The sequence below is a fragment of the Euprymna scolopes genome, chromosome 10, assembly GCF_053919585.1.
Source record: "Euprymna scolopes isolate OS-2025 chromosome 10, ASM5391958v1, whole genome shotgun sequence".
NCBI classification, from domain to species: domain Eukaryota; kingdom Metazoa; phylum Mollusca; class Cephalopoda; order Sepiida; family Sepiolidae; genus Euprymna; species Euprymna scolopes.
In genome coordinates, this window is record NC_136491.1 from 29,419,501 (window position 1) to 29,445,349 (window position 25,849).

The window sequence follows — 25,849 nt, forward strand, 5'->3', positions numbered from 1 at the left end:
AAGTGTCATTTTTTTTCCCAATTTTGGGGTATTTATGACCCCCTTTTGAGCTCTTGGGAACACCGAATCCAAATGGAAATGGATAAACGCTGCAGTTTCACGCCTTAATACATGTATATTTGAATTCACGTGAGTTTTAACGGTAATCAGGAAAAATAACAACTCTATAGTTTAATATTTAGAGATTTATGAAGAATTGGGATCGGTAATTGTATCGGAATCAGAAAAAAAAATCTGGAATTTTCCCATCACTAATTAAATAAACAACATTAAAATATTTACTTAAATTTTGAAATTAAATCATTTTTTTTTAATCTGCCAATATTTCTGACAACATATTGAGAGATTATCAACATCAATTTAAGTTTCAATTAAATCTTTGTGGATTTTAGTAATAATTCAATAAAACTTTTTTCATATGGAATTGCAAATACACATTTATTTATCGCCTGATTCGGAGATATGTAAATAAATTGAGATTTTGACATTTTGAAAAGTTGGAAACGCTTTTCAATAAAAATTGAATCAGACAAATAAGATGCAGATAAAATGGCTTCCATTCGTTTCGAGAAAAAAAAAATGACTTGCAAAAATGAACATAAATAAAGCTTTACACATTTTCTATATTAATATTGTCATTCTGAAGATAAATCTAAAAACGAAAAGAACGAATCGAAAAAGAAACTGTGATTTAGATTATTCAGACTACAGTTCTCATCTTGAGTGTTATTGACATAACGTTTCCGTAAAGATAATCTCCAATTTTGTTCATGTGTATCTTGTCGAACTTAGTATAGGGTGGAACGATACATTTGTCGCCCTAAAGAAAACAACACTACAGCTTTATTTTAAAACATTTATTAAAAAAAAGAATCAATTCAGGCATCTTGATTATGTAGTAGAGCTGATATCTATTCAATGTAGCCGCCTTCAGCCTCAATCACCGCTTTGATACGAGTTCAGAACTAGGAGCATGCTTTTTCCACAAGCGCCGGTCGGAGCTTGGCGGATACTTGGCGGAGTTCAACAGAAAGACTCCCGAGTGTAACGGAAAGACTCCCGAGTTCAACGGAAAGACTCCCGAGTTCAACGGAAAGACTCCCGAGTTCAACGGAAAGACTCCCGAGTTCAACGGAAAGACTCCCGAGTTCAACGGAAAGACTCCCGAGTTCAACGGAAAGACTCCCGAGTTCAACGGAAAGACTCCCGAGTGTAACGGAAAGACTCCCGAGTGTAACGGAAAGACTCCCGAGTGTAACGGAAAGACTCCCGAGTGTAACGGAAAGACTCCCGAGTGTAACGGAAAGACTCCCGAGTGTAACAGAAAGACTCCCGAGTTCAACAGAAAGACTCCCGAGTTCAACAGAAAGACTCCCGAGTTCAACAGAAAGACTCCCGAGTTCAACAGAAAGACTCCCGAGTTCAACAGAAAGACTCCCGAGTTCAACAGAAAGACTCCCGAGTTCAACAGAAAGACTCCCGAGTGTAACAGAAAGATTCCCGAGTGTAACAGAAAGATTCCCGAGTGTAACAGAAAGATTCCCGAGTTGGACAAGAATCACCAAAACAGGGTCAGAGTTCACATGGGCGAAAATGTTGAAGAAATAACACTCAAGACGAGTACAGTAGTCCAAAGGATACAAATTATCAATACTCATCTAAAAAAAAAAAATCAGAAATATAAATAAATAAATATGATTGAAAGAAAAAGAAGTCTTAATATTTGTTGTTGTTTTTTTTTAATTCTGAAATATATATCTAATGCATTAATGCTTCTCGTTTTTTTAAATGTTAGAAGGTTGGCCTTATTTTTATGGACTTTAAATGGCCTTGCTAAGAAATTATCTTTTTATGCAATGCATTTTTATATTGAGATATAAAGCAAACAACTGTTCTTTTGTGGGTAGAGAAGAACAATGTCATCAATTATATCGGAATATGCAGGTGCGAGGTTGCATAACTTCTGCATTGAAAGAATATAAAATCCCAAAGAAATAACGGAGAGGAAAAAAAAAGAGGTTGGAAAAGAAAAACAATAGACAACGTATACATGATGATAAAAACAAAAGCATTTGCAAGAAAAAAAAAATACGTTAAAGAAAAAACACGAAACGGAACGACAAAAATGGCAAGAAACGAAACGAAAATATTTCTGTATATATATATTTTTTTCTTCTTGAGCAAAATAAAATTTGGAAACAAGAAAAAAAAACGTTAGGGTTAGGGTTAAGGTTGTTCTATCCCCCAGAAGAAGAATGAATAACTAGGTTATAAAATGAAAGGAAAGAAGAGGGGGAGGGGGCTTCACCCCAACAAACAATAACCGATATATTGACATTAACTGAATCATAGAGATTATAGATTGCATTGTTTCCAATCAGTTCCCAATGAAGAATCATTTGGAAAAAACGCGGTTTGAAATAAATAAATACAAAAGGTAATAAATGCATAGGAAATAAACATATATACCTTTAGGCATATCTCATTTGCAATCAACCAATCAGCAGATAGAATGAAAATTACAAAACTATGCTAAAAATATGTGCCACAAGCAGAAGAGAAGTGAGTTTATTGGCACTAAATATCAACAACTGTGCTAAAATACTTTCAAACCATGCAATTCTATAAAAAGTTCCTATAAATAATTCATCTTCTATGTAATCATTATATAAAATAAATGATAAATTAAAATTTCTATAATTATTCTATAAAAAATCCTATAAATAATTTATCTTCTCTGTAAGCATTCTAAAATAAATTCCTATAAATAATTTACTTTCTATGTAACTATTCTATAAAAACAATCCTATAAATAATTTCTTTATCTAATCATTCTATAAAATTTCCTATAAATAGTTTATCTTCTATCTAATCATTTTATAAAAATTTCCTATAAATATCTTATCCTCTATGTAACTATTCTTTAAAAAATCCTATAAATAATTTATCTTCTATGTAATCATTTTATAAAAATTTTCTATAAATATCTTATCCTCTATGTAACTATTCTTTAAAAAATCCTATAAATTTACTTTAAATAATTTATAAAAAATCCTATAAACAATTTCTTTATCTAATCATTCTATAAAATTTCCTATAAATAATTTATCTTCTATGTAATCATTTTATAAAAATTTCCTATAAATATCTTATCCTCTATGTAACTATTCTATAAAAAATCCTATAAATAATTTATCTTCTATGTAGTTATTCTATAAAACAAAAATGTGTTACCGGGCTATTTTTTTAACTAGTATTTTCGAGTTACATTCAATTTTTACGGTATTTTTTATTTATTAAATTGTTATATGAAAGCACAGAATAGTTACAAAATATCCTTCCCATGTTAAGAATGTCTTTCTAAATAATACCCTTAATATTTCGACACAGTAACACTGATAAGTGTAAAAAATTCATGTAAATATTTTATTTTCTATTTAATCAGTGACCTGTATAGCTACGTGCCCTGTGATAAAGACACGTGAAAATCAAAATGTAAACATTTTGACTCGTCCCTTTACTTAAAAATTCACCAAAAATCAGGAAATTAACCAATTTTAATGAAATTTTCATTATTTATAAAATACTGATCACGGAATATAATGAACCCATTATTTTTATTTGAATCTTAACGGAAATGTATTATTTTCTTTAGACACAAAACGCCTTTACTAAAGTTATGGTTTTCAGAAAAAAAAAATAAAAATAATGAATTTATTTTTTCTCAACCTCGTTTAATAACTTGGCACACTGAAATCAACAGATATTCCTATCTTCTGCCATAGTTTCGCTAATACTCATTGAAATGCTTTTATTTTCTGACTGGAGTAGCTGAATAGTATTGTAAGAACTTTCTCAGTTTCATTGATTTTTATTCAGTCGTTCCTTAAATATTTAGAAAAATATATAAACTCGTTACTAATTTGATACGCAGTGTTTTGGTTTTCGGAAAAAAAAATGAATTTATTTTTGCTTTGTTTTTTATGAAAATAAAGCATCATAAATTGTAACAGCAAAGAAGAAAAATATTTTTTCTGGAACATTACGAAAAAAAATAAAGAAAAAACTAAAATCCATATTTATGAATTATATGTAACTCGAAGTAAAATTCATTTCTCGAACTACCGATATTATCATTGAATTAAGCATTGTTTATTCAATGTTTTCACACAAAAAGATTATAATTGCAAAAACTATTTCTAGTTTATTTTTTAGATTACATGTTTCGCGTAATTTTTATATGTAAGATTCTAATATTCTAAGGTTGAATGAACGTGAAACTTTCGGCGTCACATATTTTTTATATAATCTTGAAAAAAGTTTGTTTTCTTATTTAAAAGCAGGAACACAAAAAAATAAATTAAAAAATGGTAAAAATTATACAAACCCTCACGATAGAAATGTACGGATGCACGGCTTGAACAAACAAAGAAAACTATCACTCTCTATCTTCTTCCAACTACCTGATGTCATTTTCAGACAGCCTTTTGACTTTCTGACATTTTGGGCTTTCGTAGAATCCACACTTAGACGATTTTTTTGTTTTCGCTTAAGCAAAGCTAGAATCTCTCGGTTTTTGGGGCTAATTAAGTTATTTTTGTATACAAACAAAGTTTTTTTTAATTATTTAATTCAATATCTTAGGACTTTAATTTACTAATTATCTTGGGAATAGACCCAGAAAGCTAATATTTATCTTTTAAACGATTTTTACAATGAATTTATACAACTTCAAAATTTAACTGAATTTTTTCAGCTTCCGAATGTCGCCGTGAAAATATTTTTCATTATAACTTTTTTTTTCTCATGCGTACAATTTTTTTTTTTTTTTTTCCTTTTGGAAATTAACTTTAGGCTTTAATCTTTGAAATACAAATCAAAAAGTAGTCGGAAACCTACAATTTTTTTTTTGATAAACTGGCTCTCAAAACTGTGCACATTTATCCTTTCTCTGCCATTATTGCCCGTACCTATAAAATATAGACTGTGTTCCAATATTATTATTGAAACAAAATGAAGCATTTCAATGCATACAGAAATTTTTTTTCTTCCTCTTTTTCCAGGAATGCATGTTCTTTTTTACCTCCTGATTTTATTCTTCACCATTTCATTATCTGTTATTATATAAAATGAACTTTGTCTCTCTCTGTGTGTGTGAGAGAGAGAGAGAGAGAGAGAGAGAGAGAGAGAGAGAATTCCCTATAGACTCGAAAACGGCTTAGCCAATTCTTATGAAATTTAACATGAATGTACTTTATATGACCGGCAGTGTTCTGAGATTAGTTTTGTATCGGAATGTCTTTGACAGGTATCGATAATCAATAACCGAAATAATCCGGTGAAAGAAGAAACAGGCGATTTTGATCAAAGCTGACACCTTACACAGCCTAACATCACAAGTACATTTGAAAAATTTTATTACCACACAAGTCGAAAGGTCTAGCATATAAAATCAACAGTAGATTCTTTGACATGACAGGGGTGCGTTTGAAATGAATTTCACCATGATGCTTGACTTTAAATTTAAACCTAAATTCAAGCCATTATCACCACACAACTAGTAAGGTCAGACATATAAAAATCAACAGTAGATGTTTTGATATAACAGGGGTGCGTTCGAAATGAATGTTTCTGTTTTGAGCACATTTGAACAAGGATACTTGTTTTTTGCATTTGAAACTTTAATTCAAGTCATTATGTAAAAAAAATAATGTTATAAAAACAGTAGGTTGACTACTGTGCAATGTGGACTACAATGTATTGTGAACTAATCACTGCAGAGTGTGAAAGTTCCTCCAGGTGCACGGCGATGAACCCCTAACTAGACTAGGCAATCAATCCATTTGAATGAAAAACGGTCGATTTCACCGATTTTGATGATGATAAAAATATGGGAGTGTGAAACATACGTTGATTATCATTTAATCCCGGGCAATGTCAGTTCTCCTCGTTAGTATATCTATAAGGAGTATCGACCCAACCTATTCACCGTTTTCTTTTCATTTTGTGATATGGACCAGGAAAATTATTTCTCAGTTTTACATACAGTTAAACAAGTACCTTATTCTCATTCCTCACTGGAAACAGGCTGGGATAGGTTTGGTTTGTTTTAGGGTTTATTAATCATCAATGGTTAATTTAATACTGAATAAAGTTGTCAAATAGATTTTTTTGTAAGAGGAACATAAAAAAGAAGACAGATAAGATTTTAATTAAAACATTTTTTTTTTTTGAATGGAATAGTATGGTTGCGGCAAAACTTATAGATACTAAGACATGACGTGATGTACCGATTGATCGGATCAGGCCTCTCTGACCTCCAATCTAGCTGAAATAAGTGTCAAAATGGAGTGTTGCAAATCATAAGGGCATTTATGCGACAACAACTTTGATTTGCTTGAGTATTTGAAATTGCAGAGTAAGCACCGAGTCACCAAAATAGCAAAGTTGATCAAGAGAGGCTGTACTGTATGGTTCAACTAACAATTTCTTGAGTAAACTCAACACTCTGCTGTAAAACATTCTAACTCCAAAATTCGACATTTTGCTGTCAAAACTTCAAACTCCAAAATTCGACATTTTGCTGTCAAAACTTCAAACTCCAAAATTCGACATTTTGCTGTCAAAACTTCAAACTCCAAAATTCGACATTTTGCTGTCAAAACTTCAAACTCCAAAATTCGACATTTTGCTGTCAAAACTTCAAACTCCAAAATTCGACATTTTGCTGTCAAAACTTCAAACTCCAAAATTCGACATTTTGCTGTCAAAACTTCAAACTCCAAAATTCGACATTTTGCTGTCAAAACTTCAAACTCCAAAATTCGACATTTTGCTGTCAAAACTTCAAACTCCAAAATTCGACATTTTGCTGTCAAAACTTCAAACTCCAAAACTCGCCACTCTGTTGTCAAAACTTCAAACTCCAAAACTCGCCACTTTGTTGTCAAAATTTCAAACTCCAAAGCTCGCCACTCTGTTGTCAAAACTTCAAACTCCAAAGCTCGCCACTCTGTTGTCAAAACTTCAAACTCCAAAACTCGCCACTCTGTTGTCAAAACTTCAAACTCCAAAACTCGCCACTCTGTTGTCAAAACTTCAAACTCCACAATTCGGCACTCATTTGTCAAAACTTCAAACTCCACAATTCGGCACTCTGTTGTTAAAACTTTCAACTTCCAACAAAAAAAAGTAAATATGTTTTAAAAAAATATATTAACAAAAAAGCGGAAGTATTGTATCCATTAAACATAGTTATTTGAAAAGATAATCGATAAAAAATGTTTACACTTTTATATATTTTAATTATAAGATGGTGTAAAAAATAAACGTAAAATATATTTGAAAATTGTACCTATTTTGTATCCGTTTTGCGCTTCCATACATCAATTAACAGACGCGTACGCCACCTATCGGTGTGTTTGAAAGTAAGGCTCTCCCTTTATGCATAATTACCGAAAATTTCAGCCAGATTGTTTCCAAGAAAAAGTCAAACAGACAGATTAAAAGAAATATGACATAGGTGTTTTAGATTGAATAAAGATTTTGCCATAATATCGTGGAATCTTTGTTCGTGCCGGATGGCCATAGAAAAACTGAATAGTAAAGAAAAGCAGGGAGACCCGACGTTGTTCGGGATTGAATGAGGATCAACAAATGTTTTACTCTCCCATACTTTTATTGTCATTGAAATCCCTGAAATCGATCATTTTTCAATAAAATCAATTGATTACCTGCCATAGTTAGGAACCCCACCCGTACAGTGTCCTGGAAGGAAGCTTTATATGCCTCCGCGCAGTGACTTAGCCCATATTCCATTGTAGCTGATATTGCACTGTAGATAAACTACTGTTCATTTTATAAAAGTATCCATAAATAATGGCTTCGCTTAAAGTTTAAAATGCAAAAGTCAAGTATCATGGTTCAATTATGGTCTAAAGAGAAACATTCATTTCAAACGCGCCCCTGTCTTATCAAAGAACCAACTGTTTATTTTATGAAATTATTTTTACATAATCACTTGAATTAAAGTTAAACGAATAAAAGTCAACACTCATGGTTCAATTGCGCTTTAAAAAGAAGCACTCATTTCGAACGCGCCACTGTCTTATAAAAGAATCTGCAGTTGATTTTATAGGCTGGTCCTTTCTTATTGTCCGATGATAAAACTTCTAAGATGCATTTGTGAAGTTAGGTTGTAGAAAAGTGTTAACTTCGGTCAAAATCGGACTTCTTTTTTTAATCGGATTTTTTTTTTTTTATTTATTTCTGATACTAACTGGAACCATTCCCATACAAAAACCCACGTAAGAACACTCATAGACACATCAAGTACCTTGATGTGAAATGTAAAAAAAAAAAAAATGATCGGCCCAGCCGTTTCCGAATCCATAGGGAAAGAACTCTCTCTCTCTCTCACACACACACACACACACAAAGTTCCTTTAGTACATACAGGGTGATAAAAAAACGGCCCCCACTCTAATTAGGTCCAGTTTCTTAGTGTTTTGTCCGAATGAAATGAAACTTTGGTCATTACTAGTTTATTATATTCAAAACATCACATCAAAACACAAGGGTCTTTGGCCTTTTTTTCTCCGTTCTACAGCATATGTTCTAGATGGCCTCCATGTAGCTTTTTTTTTTGGGGGGGGGGGTGACCCTGTATGCATTATATGTTTACGTCTAATTTTTGGTTGTTATTCATTTAAACAATATTTTAAGGGCTTTATTTCACAACTTTGTCTAGCTACAGTTATCTGCCCTTATTTCTGTTCTGTTGTAAACTGCGTTATTCCTCGATATAAAAGCTTCAATTTTAATTGATTTCATCGCACAACTATCAAGAGGTATGAGTAAGTAATAATTGATAAAGAATATTTTTTTTCCATTTCGCATTCCGCAGTATTTCATTCAATAAAATGAATTTTTAAATAAAAACCAAAATAGAAAAAACAAAAAAAAAAAAAAAAAAAAAAAAAAAACACACACATCCACATTAAAAAAAAAGATAATAAAATAAAAACATGAATTTTCCGTTTTCGAACTAATTATAATTTGGCTTCAGCTTTCACATAAATGTTTGATATGAAAATTAGCGAAATGAACATTGCAGGAGTCAGCGTTGTGCAAATTATTTCTCTCGTGCAAGCTGCGCCAAAATTATAGACAATATGATTTCTAGCAATGATGGTTGGCATTCTTCATTGCCTCCAATTAATTTCAAGGTTTCAGAGTTTTGGCAGCAAAAGAGACCGCCATTATTACCAATCAAATATCATCCTTATTATAAAGTTTATTTAAACAGCAATCAACCTATTGTGTCATGTTTTTTTTGGCAATCTTTCAGTCGGGTTTTATCGAGTGACATTAATCACGAAAGAATTTCTCTTTTCTTTTTACCAATCAAAACAAAAAGTTTTTTTTTTTTTATTATTGCAGGTTCTTGGATTAACTTATCTTTTTATTATTATTTAAAAAAGGAAGAAATGTATCGATTATATATATGCTGTATTTCTGCTGTGTGTAAAACAATGACAACACAGATATATGAAAAAAATATGTCTTTATTGTCGATGTTGACTATGGATGATTGGTTATTAGGAGGGAAACGCACGCAAGAGAATTCGATGGGTTGAATATGTTCAGACTCAAATCATCAACCAACCACAATATCCTTTTCGGTTGTTATTATACAACCATTTGGTTGATTGTTTTTGTTTTACGGCCTATCAACCTTTTTCAGGTTATTCAATGCCGAATCTAGTGATTTTGAGGAACGATTTTTAATGGAGTATACATATACATATATATACATACATATATATATATATATATATATATATATATATATTTAAGTCAGATTCTATTTAACCCATAGTTGGGACCCTAACAGGTACTACCACTCCGGGTCAGAGTAGACCTGGGAGCAATGGCAATTAAAAGGTGGCTCCACACTCCCCAAGACCCGCAAGGTGGGGGCCTCACCATCGGATATAGTTTTAGGTCATTTGTGACAACCTTAAACGCCTCACTGAGACAGTATTGCCACTATAACCATACCTCAAGATTGTTTTATTCGGCCATTGTCGTTTGACTGGATTGATCTGGCTTTGATTACACCTGTGTAATTTTTTTTTCCGAGAATGACGTTTCAAACATCATACTTTTAACTTAGGTGCTTTTTGATGATTCCTATTTACTTGCCTCCCCACGAGGACAGAGTTAGACACAAGGTCGGTTTTTAATATAGGGAAAATCCAGCTCCCTAAAAAGGGTCACTCTGGATAGGAACAAAAATAAAAATTGTCTCAGTCATTAAAGAAATTTTACTCAACTGAACGAATACATAAAAAGTGAAGTGTAGCAACAGAACAGATACTACACTGTGATCTTGGCCTGAAGGCCAAGAATTAATCAAGTTGGTTGGTTCTTCACCGCAGGTGCCTGTGTCAACTTCATAATTCTTTTTTATTCAAATGATTTTTTGGTACATCTGATAATTATTTTCTTGTTTCTTATGTTTTGTCAAGTGCACGCTTTTGTCAAAATTATTTCCTCTACACACTGCCATGATAATTGCTATTTGCTTGGATTTATGGCATACTGACCTGCTGTGGATTATGGAGGACCAGATCTGACGTATCAGGAGTTCCAGTTTTGAGAAACTTAGTTAAATTTAGTTGAGTTGATTGCTAGACAGGAAAGAGATGTGAGAATCAAGGCCTCCTCAGGAGGGGAGCGACAGTTCCCAGATGGAACCAGAGAACAGAGCAAGCCGAAGTTCACCATCCAGCCTGCTGTGAAGAAACGCCTGTGGGGTGAATAAATTATATATATATATATATATATATATATATATATATATATATTTAAAAGAGTGTAGCCATCAACAATTGTGGGTTTTTTTTAAAGGTTTTCATCATATTTTTATTTTAAAATATTTTTATAACGCGTTTCGAGCTTAGGGTGTGCTCTCTTCGGATATTTTCGTAAAAAGTTTTTCTTTAAAATGGGAGTTTGTGGATATGCCTCCGCTGATATTAAATATGTTTTTCATAGTGGCGCGATGCGTGTGTTCAGTGTTTAGACGTTCTGTCTCCAACTTCAAGTGTTTCACTGTGACCGGTCAAAGTTAGTTTCAAAGAGTGTTTTTTAGTCCATATGGTGAAGGTTTTTATGGCTTCTTTAGGGTTCTTTTTTAAAAGGCTTTCTTTCCCCATGTATAGCATACACTCACACACAATCCCATACGCATACATATATATATTCATGTACATGTACACATGCACACGCATACAGGCACACACACATACACACACGTACATACATAGAAATATATGTAGGAGCATACATATATACACATATACATACCCACCTACACACTCACACACGCACTCGCATACATCCACCGCTAACAATTATTTTTATTTTTTTATTTTTTATTTTATATATATATATATATATATATATATATATATATATATATACACTTACCACATACAGTAGAAAACGGGACACTATTAGTTACATTTGACGTTAGTAGTTTATATAGTAATATACCCCATGAATTAGGAAAAGAAGCAATACTATTTTGGATCAACAGACACGCACAAACACTACATCCCAGATTCACAAAGCAATTCATTATCGATAGTATAGACATAATTCTAAATAATAATTCCTTCGAATTCAACAATACCAACTACATCCAAACACTAGGTACCGCAATGGGAACGAAAATGGCACCGACTTACGCAACCCTTACATTAGCCTACCTAGAAGAAACCTTATATGAAAAAATAGAACAAAAATTTGGCCACAGCACTAAAATACTGTTTGTAGAATCATGGAAAAGGTACTTAGATGACTGCTTCATCCTATGGAAACCCACATGGGGGGACATCACAGACTTACACACCATACTCCAGAACCTACACCCAAAAATTAAATTCACCATAGAACAAAGCTCTACAGAATTACCTTTCCTAGACATACTGATAAAGATTAAAGACAATAACATTATCACAGACATTTACCGCAAACCTACAGACACCCAACAATACCTACACTTTAAAAGTCACCACCCTAAAAGCTGCATAAAATCAATTCCCTACACCCTAGCACGTAGAATCTGCACCATAATCACGGACAATAACCTTCGAAAAATCCGACTCAAGGAACTACGAATAAATTTAAGAAAAAGAAAATACCTATCACAACTTATAGACAAAGGGATCCAACTTGCGACAAATATACCAGTAGAAGATTTGAGAACCCCTAAAGAACGAAACAAAGAACAAATCCTAACATACGTCTCCACACACAACACAAACAACCCTGAACTTTTCACAGAGATAACGAAAAACCTCGTCCTACTTAACCAAAACAGCAAACTAAACAATTTCCTTAAAACAACAAAAATAATAAAAAGCAAACGCCAACCCAAAAACCTAAAACGCATTCTTACCTCATCCAAACTCAATCAAGACGCAACAAAAGGAGTCACAAAATGCAACAAACAACGATGTGGAGTCTGCAACATAATATTAGAGGGAAACACATACACATTTGCGAACCCCATACAAACATTCAAAATTAAAAAAAACCTAGATTGCACCTCAAAAAACGTAATCTATGTAATAAAATGTCCAGCATGCGATAAATCCTACATAGGCGCTACAAAAAACCTTAGTAATAGAGTAGCCCTACACCGATCCAACATCAAAATCGCGGAAAATAGACACCTACATGTATCACAACATATACACGCATGCAGTGGAGGCAGATTCGAGATAATGCCCATCTTCCAAACTGACAACTACTTCTACTTGCTAACTCAAGAAAAAAATTTCATAACAAAGTTTAACCCCGCCTTAAACGTCTCTCCATAATTATACACATAGATAGGCAAAACACAAAATACACTTACACGCATGCATGCTTGGGTAGGTGTGCACCCTCACACACGAAACAACAAAAAAGCACAATAAGGCACACGCACACTTTCGCGGGTGCGCGCGCCCATACCCAGTACAGTACCATTTCTCTTAACTAAACAAACAACTAGAAGTTAAACGTATATATGCGTGTGTGCGTGTGTATATGTGTATGTGCGTGGGTGTACACATATGATTGTGTATGCGTGTGTATATAATTATATATCATCTGTTATCTATGCTACATCTTGTTTGTATATATGCGTGCACTTATGTTTGGGTGACCGAATCCATGTATGCATATGTGCATGGATTGGAAAGGAAACTGCAACCAATATATACATAAGGTGGGATGTATGAATATGTATGTGTGTGTGGGATTGTGAATGCATGTGCCCATATATATATATATATATATATATATATATATATATATATGTGTGGGTGGATGAGTGTATACACATCCGTATGTATGTGTGTATGTATGTATATATACATATGTATGCACATGTATGAGTGGGTAAATGTGTTCGTGTGAATATGGATATACGCGTATGTGTGAGCCCCTGCATATGTCTGTGTGTGTGCATATGTGTGTGTATGTGTATGTGCCTACATAGTATGTGGATGTTTGTGAGTGTATGTGCACATATATATATGTGTGTACATATATGTGTGCATGTGCGTGTATGTGTATGTATATATATCTTCTACCTATTATTCTCCATCTTACTTGTGTGTGTGTGTGTGTGGGTGCGTGTACATATGTCTGAATGATTAAGCGCATATATACATGCGTGTTTTGGTAGGGAAAAAAAAAAAAGTGTATATATATATATATATATATATATATATATATATATAAAATAAAAAATAAAAAAATAAAAATAATTGTTAGCGGTGGATGTATGCGAGTGCGTGTGTGAGTGTGTAGGTGGGTATGTATATGTGTATATATGTATGCTCCTACATATATTTCTATGTATGTACGTGTGTGTATGTGTGTGTGCCTGTATGCGTGTGCATGTGTACATGTACATGAATATATATATGTATGCGTATGGGATTGTGTGTGAGTGTATGCTATACATGGGGAAAGAAAGCCTTTTAAAAAAGAACCCTAAAGAAGCCATAAAAACCTTCACCATATGGACTAAAAAACACTCTTTGAAACTAACTTTGACCGGTCATAGTGAAACACTTGAAGTTGGAGACAGAACGTCTAAACACTGAACACACGCATCGCGCCACTATGAAAAACATATTTAATATCAGCGGAGGCATATCCACAAACTCCCATTTTAAAGAAAAACTTTTTACGAAAATATCCGAAGAGAGCACACCCTAAGCTCGAAACGCGTTATAAAAATATTTTAAAATAAAAATATGATGAAAACCTTTAAAAAAAACCCACAATTGTTGATGGCTACACTCTTTTAAATATACATTTTTTCTCTCGTTGGAACTACACAACCATCACTTTAAATATATATATATATATATATATATATATATATATATATATATATATATATATTAAATTGTAATTCAATGAATTTCAAAAAACTCTCATTGAAATGAAATGAAGTGGTTGAGTTTCATATCAAAGAATTTTTATTATTCTAAGCAAGACAAAGAATGTTTTAGAAAGTTTATCTCCTTAACCTATAGGGTTTCGATGTCTACCATCTCATCAGAGGAGTGAAAATATTAGCAAATAGTTATAAAGGTATGCACCCTATTTGCTAAAGTCAACTGAACGAATACATAAAAAGTGAAGTGTAGCAACAGAACAGATACTACACTGTGATCTTGGCTTGAAGGCCAAGAATTAATCAAGTTGGTTGGTTCTTCACCGCAGGTGCCTGTGTCAACTTCATAATTCTTTTTTATTCAAATGATTTTTTGGTACATCTGATAATTATTTTCTTGTTTCTTATGTTTTGTCAAGTGCACGCTTTTGTCAAAATTATTTCCTCTACACACTGCCATGATAATTGCTATTTGCTTGGATTTATGGCATACTGACCTGCTGTGGATTATGGAGGACCAGATCTGACGTATCAGGAGTTCCAGTTTTGAGAAACTTAGTTAAATTTAGTTGAGTTGATTGCTAGATGGGATAACTTATAGAATATTACTGCCAGTAATATTTTGTAAACCTACAATCTCACGTTTACATAACCACTGATTGTTAAATAAAAACTACTCCGAATAGTATATATATATATATATATATATATATCCAACCAGCGTCTTGCGTTTGTCTCGAAAGAGACTTTGTTGAGAGAACTAGCTCCCAAGAGGTCGGCGAATCCATCAGAAGAAGAGGCCAGCCAGAAGAAACGGGTGCGTCACACTCGTCATATCTGTATATTATTCTATGTTCACACACGCACATCCATAGACATTAACTAGACGATCAAAGAGACACTAAGAAAGCTAATGATTACGGCCCGACAAATAGATACGGGCATATTTCACTCATAAACAGAAATTAGACAACATTATAGTAAAGTAATAGTAAAGAACCCTTCCCCCTCCCTTGTGAGACACAACACAAAATTTTGTTACATAAATATCAGCAAATATTTATTCTATGTGCCTCTCTCCCACGGCAGGAAACTACGACACAAGACCAGAAGGTAGGAATTGAAAGGCTAGTGCACAAGAGGAGTCTGCATTCTGGTTCACAGTCCCGTAGGAAATCACCGAAAGGGGCGCCTCAGGCGATTAGCGACAAATCCATTCAAAAAGAGAAGATAAAGCCTGGGAGGACAAAATACCCACTGTTTTACTGAGTAGAAGGAACACCCAACACATTGTGCCAATGTGTTGGGTGTTCCTGAAAAAAAGAAAGATCTTAAGCTATAGAAATTACAATAATAATTTATATTATAACTAGCATTCAGCCCGGCATTGCCCGGGTGTTTGGAGGTGTATGTTGAGCAAAAAAAAAAAAACGATCAATTTTTTTTAACTTTGACCCCTATTATGACCCCTTAACATTTATTGTTTGGGACTCAAATCAAGTTATTAAGTTAGATCCATGTCCGAGGAACCTATATCTAAAATTTCAAGAGTTTAGATCAAAAATTGGCTGAGGAGTTTGGTAGAGTTCACAAAGGTCAAATCGTTGAACTTTGACCCCCTTAACAGCCAACTTTCTGGCCGAAATGGATTACAAAGATTTTTCTAAATCTCAGTATCCTGTATATTAAATTTAGAGTCTGTAGACTAAAAATTAACAGAGTTATTGTGTTGGGAAATGTACACAGACACACACACGTTTACTTTTATATATATACTAGCATTTCGGCCCGGCGTTGCCGGATGTTTGGTGTATGCTGAGCAAAAAAAAAAAAAAAAAAAAAAAAACGTCAATTTCTTTAACTTTGACCCCTATTATGACTCCTTAACATTTATTGTTTTGGGCTCAAATCAAGTTATTAAGTTAGATCCATGTCCAAGGAACCTATATCTAAAATTTCAAGTGTTTAGACCCAAAATTGTCAGAGGAGATTGGTAGAGTTCTCAAAGGTCAAATGATTGAACTTTGACCCCTTAACAGCCAAATTTCTGGCCGAAAACCGATCGCATCGATTTTCCCAAATCTCAGTACCGTGTATATCAAATTTCGAGTCAGTAGACTAAAAATTGACAGAGTTAGTGTGTAGAGAAATGTACACAGACACACAGACAGACACACAGACACGTTCACGTTTATAGATATATATATATAGATAATAGAGAGACCCAATGTTCTTATTTAATTGCCTCCCTACGAGGGCAGACTTAGACACAAGATCGGTTTTTTATGTGAGGAAAAAAGGGTAATCTAAATGGGAACAAAAATAAAAATTGTCTCAATCTAGAAGGACATCTCCTCCGCCGATCAAGGTTAGAAAAGGCGAAGCGTAGCATCAAAACAGATACTACACTTTGCTCCTATGCCAAAAGGCCGAGGAACAGGCGTCAATGAATGTTTCACACTTCCAATACTTTTAGTCTCATCGAAATCGGTGAAATCGCCCACTCATCCATCAAGCTGATTAATTGCCTACTCTATTAAGGAAAACACTATATTGCACACCGGGAGGAGACTCACATTACTCCCTGCATTAACTTAGTCCACAATACATCGTAGTCTACATTGCACTGTAGAGAACCTACGGTTGATTTTATAAACTTATTTTTATATTATCACTTGAATTAAAGTTTAAAATGCAAAAGTTAAGTATCATGGTTCAATTGTGCTCTAAACAGAAACGTTCATTTCGAATGCGCCTATGTCTTATCAAAGAACTGTTGATTTTAACCACTGAGCCCTTCTGCTTTTTCGGTGATAAAACTTCTCAAATTCATTTATGATGTCTGGCTGTATAAAGGTGTTAATTATGGTTAAAATTGGATTCCTTCTTTAATCTGATTTTTTTTTTTCGATTATTGATTTTCAATACGTATCAGTGAAATTCCGATACAAAACTTATTTAAAAACACACCCAGACATAAAATTCATTTGTGTGAATTTTTTTTTTTTTTAAATCGGCGCGGATGTTTTCAAGTCCATAGGCAATGAACTCACACACATACATACATACATACATACATACATACATACATACATACACACACAAAGTGCCTTTTATATGTAAGTAGATATTTCTCTTTGTCTGTTCGTTTAATGTTTTCTAGAAAATTACTGGACCGATCTAACTGAAATTTTGTATAGACCTTTATTATAGTAAATTGCAAAAAAAATAAGTATTATGGTATCTGTTCGATCCACAGTTAGGAATTAATAGAGACTAATAGGATTTGTATTTAATGCAAAAATGGGCACAAATTTAACCATATCTTACCAGCAATTTGACAAAGAACTTATTCTAAGTATATATTTAATGTCCGGTTTATTTGAAGTTGCCTGGGAAGGTAGTCATTCACAAACAATTTCACAACACTTTAGTGCAGTTTTACTAACACGTCTCCCTAGCCATAGATCGAACCTTCAATCGTCGAGTTGACAGGAAGAGGATTTTGAGTCAAGGATTATACTTAAATATTTATTTCATTTAAAGGAGGTTTCTCTTTGATCCAAAAAAAAAATTATAAGCAGTAGGGAGGAATTAATGATATCACACTCGAGTTCAAATCTTTTTGCAGCAGTAATTGACTTTATTTTTAACCGTCGTCTTTAAAAATTAAATACTGCTTTTGCATACAACTAGTTTTTACAGATTCTGTCTGTCTCTCTCTCTCTCTCTATATATATATATATATATATATATATATATATATATATATATATATATATATATATATATATATATATATACTTGTACTTTTTTGTAGAAAAAGAAATCCCATGCAGTGCTCTATTATTAGGGAAAAACCTTTCTCGAAATAAGAGCAATATATTTTTTTTGTATAATATATACAGGAATTTACATTTATATCGGTAGTCGGTACCGACGGTTTCAAGCCCGGTAGTTGAGGACTGCTCTTAATGTCCGCCTCAGGCTCTCTTCAGCCGACTCTCATCTGTCTTTAACCGGAACCAGATATTAAGAGCAGTCCTCAACTACCGGGCTTGAAACCGTCGGTATCGACTACCGATATAAATGTAAATTCCTGTATATATTATACAATATATATATATATATATATATATATATATATATATATATATATATATATATATATATATATATATATATATATACGTGTATTTTTCCTTTCCTCTAAATTGTTAATGTTATTGTGTATGTGTTTTGAACTGTCTAATCCACCAGAAATTGAAGTGAAAGGAAGGGCAGAAATTATGACCTTTTGAAACGATGACATTGAGAGTTTCCCCAATTTGGCAAATACTGCAGAGATCCAAAATGTCCACTTTTCTTAATGTCAAGTGCGAGATATATTTAAAAATGGTTTCTTTCATTAATAAGAAATACGAGGTGCCTTCAATAAGTTTCCAGACTTCTTTGTACAAGCATTTAAAATTGTTGTCGTCGTATTAAAATTTGCATATGCTCTCCGTCTCACGCAAATGTATTTCTTTTTTTGCTTTGCTCTTTTTCTCTTCTTTTTAACTTATTTAAATCATTTTTCTCCACTTGATACCAACATTTCCTCGGCTTTACATAATTAAATGAGTTATAAAGTTTACCTAAGAATTAAGTCTTATTTCACGTAAAAAGCGTTTCATATATATGTATATATACTATAAAAATGTATGATAAATTATTTTTATTGATTTTCAAACCGAGAGAAAATATATTTGCCCTATCTTTTATATATTTTATTTTTGCGCCAAAAAAAAAAAAAAAAAAATGGTTGTCGTCTGCTCGTTTCCATTATGTAAACAAAACAGGAAGAAAAGGAAAAGAAAGCGATACTATGAACTAAAGGCGGAAGAGGAAAGAGAAAAAAGCTTATAGAGGATAAAAAGGGGGAGAAAAGATAGAGATAGACAGTATATACGTAGAGAGATAGACCGTATATATACAAGGGCATGCAATAAGTAATGCCCCTGACCCACTTCCCTTAGCAGTAGAGCAACGAAACTTGTCACAGTTATTAGTCTTTCTCTACATAGGAACCACCCAGAGTTATGCATTTCTCCCATCGTTTCATGCAGCCCTGGAGACCATTTTTGTAGAACACCCAAGGTTGGTCCTCCAACCATGACGTGACTTCGGAAATCAAGGCTGCATCATCTGGGAAATGCTTTCCTTTCAAAAACAACTTCATGGCTGGGAAGAGGTGAAAGTCAGCGGGTGCAAGGTCAGGAGAGTAGGGAGGATGGGGTAGGATTTCATAACGACACGCCATGGCTTCTGATCTGGCGACATGCGAGTTGTGGATGACTTAAAAGCATTTAAAAAGAATAAATGTTTAATTTAAACTGTATCTCTCGTGGTTGACGGTAGCTGAATGGTTCGGATTCTTAATAATGAAGCCAGACATGACATCTGTTGCCAAGGTTCGATTCTCTGGACTTGCGTTAATCGTGACACCCTGCACTAATGATTCCCGAAAGATGAAACACTAGTGTCTGTAGGTATTTAATTATTATATATATATATATATATATATATATATATATATATATATATATACACACACACACACACACACACACACACAGGGTGACCCAAAAAACGGGCCCCAACTCTAATTAGGCCCCGTTTCTTACTGTTTTGTCCGAATGAAATGAAATTTTGGTCATAACTAGTTTATTATATTCAAAACATCACATCAAAACACTAGGGACTTTCGCTTTTTTTTCTTCGTTCTAGAGCATATGTTCTAGATGGCCTCCATTTGGCTTTTGTTTTTTTTTGGGGGTCACCCTGTATGTATAGCAAAAATGGTAATTAGTAAAACCCGGAGAAAGTGCTCAATATTATTGCAGAACAAATATATATATGCTTTATTACCGTTTTATCTGCTTAGTTACACATGTTTCGGTTAGCGAATCGTATCAACGATCCAGTAACTTCAGACTTGACAGAAATGGTTATTATGATTAGAAAAATGATATTAGAAGAAGCACAAAAAAAATGAAAATATACTTTATATAAGTAGAGCTAGATGTGTAATTTACACTCTTAGATCACACTAATGCTTATTAGCAAATATTTCTCTTAATCTTTCGATAGATTTATGTCTATCAGCTATATATAAATGCTTAGCGATTCATCCACTCATATCTATGCTAAAATATTGATGGTTGAAATATAGAATTACAGCTGTCTCTTGGAAAAAGTTTCAAGTCGTAAAAGTGGTTATGTTTTAATTCATTTGATCGGAAAACCTGAATAAAATAGCAAATAAATAATTCTTGTCTCTATTTGTAACTAGACGCCACGGAAACTACAATATATATATATATATATATATATATATATATATATATATATACGTGAAAAACGAAAAAGTAATAATTTGAAAATAGAGAACGTAAATAAAGAAAAAAAAACAGAAATGTTGGGAACAAATGTTTGAAGAGAAAAAAAAATGAAGGTTAAAAAAAAAAGGATGGAACGCGACAAGGAAAATAAAAACATAAAAAATTAAAAAAGAAAAGAAATCATATCATGATATAAGATAATATTTGGCTGGCTTGACTATTTCTAAAGATTAGTTACAATACACACATATAATGGATGGAATGATAAAAGTGTCGCCCCCTAAAGAAAACAACACTACAGCTTTATTTTTAAACTTTTATTGAAAAAAAAAACAAAAAACAATATGATTATATAGTAGAGCTGACATCTATTCAATGTAGCCACCTTCAGCCTCAATCACCGCCTCAATACGGGTCTGGAACTGAGAGCATGCCTTTTCCACAAGCACCGGCGGGAGCTTGGCGAATACTCGGTGGATGGCAGTGATCAGGCTTGCTTTGGTGTTGTGAGAGGTCATATTGTTGATGTTCTCGATGTATGACCAAACGAAGTAGTCCTGCAGGTTCAGGTCTGGGGAGGATGGGGGCTAGTAAGAGAAGAGTGCAAAGTCGTAGCACTTCTTCTGAAGCTAAGCCTGGGTCTCTTGGGACTTATGGTTTGGCACTGAATCATGCTGCCACACGCAGCGTCTGCCGGCAGCCACCTGATTGCACCAGCGGATCACCACACTCTTCAGCACATCCAGGTACACTTTGGTGTTAACTTTCAAACCGACTTTAAAGATGTGAAGCGGCATGACGTAGCCTCACTTAAAACAACAATAAAAACCATAACCGTGGCCGGAAACTTCATTGAACTGTGCCCTCGGGTATTGAACCATCCGGATTTGACATTTTGAGGGTGCTGGCAATGGTCCTGTTATAACTTGGATCAGTGGAGAGTATGAGTTGTACAGCGGCACATCTCTGATCTCGCTCGTTGAACATTGTGCCACCTATAGCAATGGCCAACGACTCTTTATCTGAGAGTACATCTTTCAAACTCCTTGGCCTAACGTTCACAAGAAACATGAGTTGGAACAATTGCATTGAAGGCATTGCCAGGGCCGCTGCAAGAAAGGTGGGCTCTCTCTACCGTGCTAGACAACTACTAACACCCGAAAGTATCCTGTACCTCTATAAGGCCACCATTCGTCCATGTATGGAGTATTGCTGTCACATTTGGGCTGGTGCATCTGCTACTAGTCTCTCGCTCCTTGACAAAGTTCAAAAGAGAGTCGCAAACCTGATAGGCCCTGAACTAGCATCTAAGCTTCAGCCTCTGTCCCATCGACGAAATGTTGCATCCCTCTGCCTGTTCTACAAGTATTTTAGTGGTGAATGCTCTGACAAACTGCAAGCACTTGTGCCCCCACAACATGAGTACCCTTGACAAACCCAACAGGCTGCTAAATCCCACCCCCACACTGTAGAAATCCCTAGATGTAAAAGATCTTTCTACTCCAATAATTTCTTCCCCAGAACTGCTAGACTTTGGAATTCCATTCCAGGTCCCTGTTTTCCCAACAGTACTGACGTGCAGAAGTTCAAGTGTAACGTGAACCGACATCTTGCTGCCCAAATACCTACATAGTACCCCAGTAATTGTTGCCCCTGATAGTAGCCCCCCCCCTACACCAAAGTGGCAATGTGCCTTGTTTGGGGTGAAAATGTAATAAAAAAAATAAAAAATAAAAAAATTTTCAGGCATGCCAGAAGGCTGCTATCACTCTTAGGATTTGTACACAACTAGTAGACTAGTAAATAGTCTGCAGCAAAAAATGAAAACTGATTTTTATCAAACGGAAATGGAATCATGTCATATTTTCTAGGACGAAAATTTTATCGTTCCACTCGGTAGCAGATTGATGCAAAAGTTTAGCCGATTTAAAATTTCATAAAACTTTATTTGCAATAATAACGACCTTTGCTCGCTATAATTTGATTGCATTTGTCAACAAACTTATAAATGGTTCACTTGTAAAATTTTTTAGGTTTGGATGTGAAATAGAAATCTATGTTCAATCTTCTTTCGTGATGTTAACCTAAAGCCATTTTTTTGTACTCCTTGAAATGAGTGATAATCCAAGGGAGTTAGGTCAGGAGAGTATGAAGGATGGGGCAAGATTTTCCAACTAAATTAAGATGCCTAAATTTTCCTTTTATTACATATTACACGTGTTTCGCTGAACAGTGGAAAATCACTAAACAACTCCTCAGAGACGCACGGATGTTCCTCAACAAACTGCTCAAACGTTTATTATATGGAACGAAAGATTTTATAAAATGGAAATATGCAAAGTCTGCCAAAACATAAATTAAAAACAAAACATATTATAGGCATCCACTAAAAAAAAAAAAAATTGAATTCAAAACAAACATGGATAGTGTTTATGTCGCCGTGCTGGATTTAAAAGTATATATATATATATATATATATATATATATATATATATATATATATATATAATGGTTTAAAGTAGTTTGCTTGAAGCATTGTTTAATGTGTGTATGAAATAAAATCAAATGCATAGAAAACAGAACAATGCAACGGGTAGGCTCAAATTGAAGCAACTTAAAACCGTATACAATAAGATCCACCATGAAAGTTGAATACACACCTGAAGAAGGGAAGATGTCACGAAATATTGCATCACGGATATGCCACTGGACTACCCGATGTAAGAAAGAACATACTACATGTAAAATATATGCATATATTTTTATGTAATATGTATGTTGTTGGAGTATGGCATCCAGGTGTCGGTTCTATACCTGTTTTGTGACATTCATTATTTGAGGTGGGTGCAAAATGCTGGTGACTCAGTCAGTGTAAGGTTTTTGTGACTTTCCTTATGAGGCCCATCTGCGGTAGCTGAACTATTTCTTGCTGGGGCGCCAAAGACTGAAGGGCGACCTAATTTTGTCCTATAACTTCCTTCATGGCCATTACGATCTCCCTCGGGATCTCCTCTTTAACCTGGCACCCAAATGTGGACTGAGAGGAAACGACCTGAAGCTGTTTCATTCGAGATTTCAGCTAAACCGACACAAAGTCACATTTTCCATCTGCATATCGGCTCCCTAGAATAGATTGCCGTTTGAAATTATAACCGCATCAACAACGAATCAGTTCAAGACAAAGTTGGACAGGTACTGGTCAACTGTATTTTCAACTGTCTAAATTCGCAGCACCTCTCCCTTCCTCTTGTTCATTTTCCTTCTTTTTTTCTCTCTCTCTTCGTGAATAAACATGTTTTAACCAATGCTAATTGAATGGAATTGAATTGAAATGTATGTATATATATATATATATATATATATATATATATATATATATATATATATATATATTAACAATATTAACCGTATGTATCGCTTGAAAAAACAATAATAACAAATCTAAATTTATAAGCGATAAAAATAAACAGTAAACTTAATCTAGTGTTTGTGGCCTAACGGTTAAGGCACCGGACTGTGGTAAACATGGTCTGGGGTTCGATCCCTAGAAACAGTTGAACTACGCTGACGAGAGGTAACGACTTCGAAACACGCCTGTACGTAGATTACTGTTTTAAAAATAATAAAATAAATATACGCCCAAACAAATTAAAAGGACGACTTTCTAAGTAAATAAAAAAATGAGCTTCGAGGCGGAGCCAATATTAACCATATGTATCGCTTGAAAAAAAAAACAACAATAACAAATATATATATATATATATATATATATATATATATATGTATGAATAAAAAATCAATACGAAAATATATAAATGTTTATATCTTTTCTGTATTTATTTCCTGTGTGTTGACGTGTAGGAATACAAAAAGTCTTTTGAAAAAAAAAACAAGAATGTTTCCTTCAAAAGCACATACTTTTCGACCGATCCTTCCATCTTCCTCAGTGTGAATGATAGAAAACATGAGTATATATATATATATATATATGTATATATATATATATATATATATATATATATATATATGTATAACTAGCGGGGTAGGGGGCTTCGCCTGGTTGTAAAATATGCTTAAATACAGTATTTTAATTTGTCCAGATTTCGTATATATTATTATTATTATTATAGAGTCGTGATTTCAAAAGTAAGAAAAAAAGTAAATGTGGTTCCATCAGCTAGAATCGAAACCGAAAGTAAAACTGCACACTTCAAAGCTGGTGACGTTTCCACTGAACCAACATGACACACATATGAACTAATTAAAAATAAGCTAAGATGAATGTACAAAATATTTAATGATTTTTTTCAATTTTGACCCATTTTTGACCCCCTAAAACTATTTTAAATGGCTAAGGACTCATAAAAGAACGGTCCATAAAAATTCAATCATTTGAGACCCCTAACGCTGCTCTGCGACTTTTAGTTTCGGAAGAGATAGAGTTTGAATATATGGAGATGGAGAGACATATAACTTTTTATATATTAGATTATACATATACACAATAAAGATTTTCATCATAGCCTCTTCTACATTTATATCTTAAATTGTTTCAGTTTGAGTCTCTGTGTTACATCTCTGTATAGTTCTGTCTTTTATAAACCTAGATTTTATATATATATATATATATATATATATATATATATATATATATATATATATATAAATTAGCAGTTCAGCCCAGCTTTGCTCGAGCCCTATGTACTGTTCATTACTTGTCCTATGTGTGAGTACTCTTTATGTAAAATTTCAAATGTTTAGACCAGAAATTGTCTGAGTAATTTGGTAGAGACCGCAGAGGTCAAATTTTTTTTAACTTTTACCCCTTAACATTCACTGTTTTGGTCTTGAATCAAATTAAAAAGTCTGACTCATGTCCAAGTAATCTACATTTAAAATTTCAAGTCTTCAGACCCAAAATTGGCAGAGGAGTTTGATAGACTTTTCAAAAGGTCAAATCGTTGAACTTTGACCCCTTTACAGCCAAATTTCTGTC

The 25,849-nt window shown here is 33.6% G+C and overlaps 1 protein-coding gene and 1 pseudogene across 1 annotated transcript in view; both read right to left on the bottom strand.

Moving 5' to 3' along the window:
• The window catches only part of LOC145285897 (uncharacterized), a 417,018-nt gene that overhangs the window by 185,648 nt on the left and 205,521 nt on the right, over positions 1-25,849 (bottom strand). The gene's annotated exons all lie outside the window — the stretch shown is intronic.
• On the bottom strand, positions 10,272-10,417 carry LOC145286743 (U2 spliceosomal RNA; annotated as a pseudogene).